Here is a 5,000-nt window from a genome sequence, read left to right as displayed (position 1 = left end):
GCCCGAAAGCCCAAGGGAACCCAAACCCGGCCGACACTTGCAATCGCACATGCTCTCTGCAACACACCATCAATGCCGCCCAACGGGGCCAGCACGAGCAGTCATCCGCGGTCCCCTGGCCCTGCGCACGTTTGTCTTTGAAACCGAGCATCAATGCCACAGAAAGTGCCGGGGCGCCAGCTGGAGCCATCATCCGCGTTGCCATGGCTCGCTTGGCCTTGGCTTGCCAGTCCCCGACACGAGCAATCGGGCATTTTCTTTGCAACCGACCATCAATGCCGCCCAACGAGGCCAGCACGAGCAGTCATCCGCGGTCCCCTGGCCCTGCGCACGTTTGTCTTTGAAACCGAGCATCAATGCCACAGAAAGTGCCGGGGCGCCAGCTGGAGCCATCATCCGACGTGCCATGGCTTTGGTCCCATGGTCTTCGCAACCGAGCATTCGTGACACCCGACGGGGCCAGGACACCAACCCTTCCGACACGAGCATTCGCGCATGTTCTTTGGCCACACAACGGCGCCAGCACGAGCAAAATCATCAGCGGTGCGGTGGCCTTGCACGGCCTTTTGTCTTTGGAGCCAACCATCAGTGCCACGGGAAGTGCCGGAGTCCCGGCATCCGCGGTGCCAAGTCATTGCGCCCTTGGTCTCTGCAGCGGGGCATGCCGGGCACTCCCAACCATTGCAAGCAAGCAAGCAAGCAAGAAAGAAAGTAAGTAAGTAAGTAAGTATTACATATAGGGGCGGGACATGCGGGGAGATCTGCGAAACGTGCACTACGGGGCACACGCGTACCTACCGGGGCATACCGACCCCTATTGGGGCACACGTGTGCATATCGGGGCATACCGGGCCTATCAGGGCACACGCGTACATACCGGGGCATATCGAGCCCTACTGGGGCACACGTGCGCATATCGGGGCGTACCAAGCCTATCGGGGCATACGCATGTATCCCAAGGCATACCGAGTCTATCCGGGCATACGCGTTCATACCGGGGCGTAACGGGCCTATCGGGGCATACTTGGGCATATCCGGGCAAAAAATGCCACAGAAAGTGCCGGGGCGCCAGCTGGAGCCATCATCCGACGTGCCATGGCTTTGGCCCCATGGTCTTCGCAACCGAGCATTCGTGACACCCGACGGGGCCAGGACACCAACCCTTCCGACACGAGCATTCGCGCATGTTCTTTGGCCACACAACGGCGCCAGCACGAGCAAAACCATCAGCGGTGCGGTGGCCTTGCACGGCCTTTTGTCTTTGGAACCAACCATCAGTGCCAAGGGAAGTGCCGAAGTCCCGGCATCCGCGGAGCCAAGTCATTGCGCGCTTGGTCTCTGCAGCGGGGCATGCCGGGCACTGCCAACCATTGCAAGCAAGCAAGCAAGCAAGAAAGAAAGTAAGTAAGTAAGTAAGTATTACATATAGGGGCGGGACATGCGGGGAGATGTACGAAACGTGCACTACGGGGCACACGCGTACCTACCGGGGCATACCGACCCCTATTGGGGCACACGTGTGCATATCGGGGCATACCGGGCCTATCAGGGCACACGCGTACATACCGGGGCATACCGAGCCCTACTGGGGCACACGTGCGCATATCGGGGCGTACCAAGCCTATCGGGGCATACGCATGTATCCCAAGGCATACCGAGTCTATCCGGGCATACGCGTTCATACCGGGGCGTAACAGGCCTATCGGGGCATACTTGGGCATATCCGGGCAAAAATTGCCCAAAACTTGCGCAACCTTGGCAACCGTGGTCCATTCCTCTCTATATGCCTAGCCCTGGCAACCGTGGTCCATTCCTCACTATATGCCATGGCCTTGTGCCCATGGTCTTCACAAGACAGCATCCAAGGCGCCTGAAAGGCCAAGGGAGCCCAACCCAGCAATGCCCAGCCAAGGCCAGGCATTCCAGTGCCTACGCGGGCAAAAACGCCCAAAGCATGCCCCATTCCTTAGCCTATCCAGGCAAAAACGCCCAAAACCAGCCCATTCCAGTGCCTATCCGGGCAAAAACGCCCAAAGCATGCCCATTCCTTAGCCTGTCCAGGCAAAAACGCCCAAAACCAGCACATTCCAGTGCCTATCCGGGCAAAAACGCCCTAAACCTGCGCATTCCAGCGCCCCGCAGCATGCCACCCTCCTATAGGGTTTGCGCAACCAACCCGCCTAACCACCAGTGGCAACCAAAGGTGCTGTTAGCGACGACTTCTGAAGACGCAACGAGACGCGACGGGTTTGCGCCCAGACGCGACGAGACGATGCGGGATCTGCGCCCAACCATGCCTACAGCCGCCGACTTGTTGCGGGAGCTGCTTGCCCAAGCATGCCTAGCGTGCAAGGCCTGCGTGCCCAAGGTCTGTGGGCAAGGCTAGTGCCCAAGGCTAGTGCGCAAGGCTAGTGCCCAAGGCTAGTGAGCAAGGCCTGGGTGCAAGGCTAGTGTGCAAGGCTTGTATGCAAGGCTAGTGTGCAAGGCTGCTGTGCAAGGCTTGTGGGCAAGGCTGGTGCGCAAGGCTAGTGCCCAAGGGTTGTGTGCAAGGCTAGTGCCCAAGGCTAGTGCGCAAGGCTCGTGCCCAAGGCTAGTTCGCAAGGCTTGTGTGCAAGGCTGGTGCGATGGGCCAGTGCCCAAGGCTTGTGAGCAAGGCTTGTATGCATGGCTTGTGTGCAAGGCTTGTGTGCATGGCTTGTGCGCAAGGCTTGTGTCCAAGGCTTTTGTGCAAGGCTCGTGCGCAAGGCTAGTGTGCAAGGCTTGTGCGCATTGGCGGGTAGCCCACCACCATGCACGATCCAAATGCCACTCACGCGACAACACGGTGCCAAGCCGGGCATGGTGTACACTCAAAACCAATCAACGGACAGAGGTCATGCGTCATGGGGGGGATCTAGCAAGGCCATGGGGAAGGTCATGGAGGACCTTGGAAGCAAGCGCAAGACGAGAGCGAATCGAACAAGGGGCCAGGACGGGGCCTTGTGCCCATGGTCTTCGCAAGACAGCGTCCAAGGCGCCCGAAAGCCCAAGGGAACCCAAACCCGGCCGACACTTGCAATCGCACATGCTCTCTGCAACACACCATCAATGCCGCCCAACGGGGCCAGCACGAGCAGTCATCCGCTGTCCCCTGGCCCTGCGCACGTTTGTCTTTGAAACCGAGCATCAATGCCACAGAAAGTGCCGGGGCGCCAGCTGGAGCCATCATCCGCGTTGCCATGGCTCGCTTGGCCTTGGCTTGCTAGGCCCCGACACGAGCAATCGCGCATTTTCTTTGCAACCGACCATCAATGCCGCCCAACGGGGCCAGCACGAGCAGTCATCCGCGGTCCCCTGGCCCTGCGCACGTTTGTCTTTGAAACCGAGCATCAATGCCACAGAAAGTGCCGGGGCGCCAGCTGGAGCCATCATCCGCGTTGCCATGGCTCGCTTGGCCTTGGCTTGCCAGTCCCCGACACGAGCAATCGCGCATTTTCTTTGCAACCGACCATCAATGCCGCCCAACGGGGCCAGCACGAGCAGTCATCCGCGGTCCCCTGGCCCTGCGCACGTTTGTCTTTGAAACCGAGCATCAATGCCACAGAAAGTGCCGGGGCGCCAGCTGGAGCCATCATCCGACGTGCCATGGCTTTGGTCCCATGGTCTTCGCAACCGAGCATTCGTGACACCCGACGGGGCCAGGACACCAACCTTTCCGACACGAGCATTCGCGCATGTTCTTTGGCCACACAAAGGCGCCAGCACGACCAAAATCATCCGCGGTGCGGTGGCCTTGCACGGCCTTTTGTCTTTGGAACCAACCATCAGTGCCACGGGAAGTGCCGGAGTCCCGGCATCCGCGGTGCCAAGTCATTGCGCCCTTGGTCTCTGCAGCGGGGCATGCCGGGCACTCCCAACCATTGCAAGCAAGCAAGCAAGCAAGAAAGAAAGTAAGTAAGTAAGTAAGTATTACATATAGGGGCGGGACATGCGGGGAGATCAGCGAAACGTGCATTACGGGGCACACGCGTACCTACCGGGGCATACCGACCCCTATTGGGGCACACGTGTGCATATCGGGGCATACCAGGCCTATCGGGGCACACGCGTACATACCGGGGCATACCGAGCCCTACTGGGGCACACGTGCGCATATCGGGGCGTACCAAGCCTATCGGGGCATACGCATGTATCCCAAGGCATACCGAGTCTATCCGGGCATACGCGTTCATACCGGGGCGTAACGGGCCTATCGGGGCATACTTGGGCATATCCGGGCAAAAAATGCCCAAAACTTGCGCAACCTTGGCAACCGTGGTCCATTCCTCTCTATATGCCTAGCCTTGGCAACCGTGGTCCATTCCTCACTATATGCCATGGCCTTGTGCCCATGGTCTTCCCAAGACAGCGTCCAAGGCGCCCGAAAGGCCAAGGGAGCCCAACCCAGCGATGCCCTGCTATGGCAAGCCAAGGCCAAGCATTCCGGTGCCTATCCGGGCAAAAATGCGATTCGTCTCTATATGCCTAGCCTTGGCAACCGTGGTCCATTCCTCACCATATGCCATGGCCTTGTGCCCATGGTCTTCCCAAGACAGCGTCCAAGGCGCCCGGAAGGCCAAGGGAGCCCAACCAAGCAATGCCCTGCTTTGGCAAGCCAAGGCCAAGCATTCCGGTGCCTAACCTTGGCAACCGTGGTCCTTTCCTCACCATATGCCATGGCCTTGTGCCCATGGTCTTCGCAAGACATCGTCAGAGGCGCCCAAAAGGCCAAGGGAGCCCAACCCAGCAATGCCCTGCTTTGGCAAGCCAAGGCCAAGCATTCCGGTGCCTAACCTTGGCAACCGTGGTCCTTTCCTCACCATATGCCATGGCCTTGTGCCCATGGTCTTCGCAAGACATCGTCAGAGGCGCCCAAAAGGCCAAGGGAGCCCAACCCAGCAATGCCCTGCTTTGGCAAGCCAAGGCCAAGCATTCCGGTGCCTAACCTTGGCAACCGTGGTCCTTTCCTCACCATATGCCAT

Source organism: Tasmannia lanceolata, unplaced genomic scaffold (assembly GCF_043159265.1).
Source record: "Tasmannia lanceolata isolate RefF3 unplaced genomic scaffold, GAP_Taslan_0.1 ptg000037l, whole genome shotgun sequence".
NCBI lineage: Eukaryota > Viridiplantae > Streptophyta > Magnoliopsida > Canellales > Winteraceae > Tasmannia > Tasmannia lanceolata.
Note: the sequence above shows the minus strand (reverse complement) of the source record.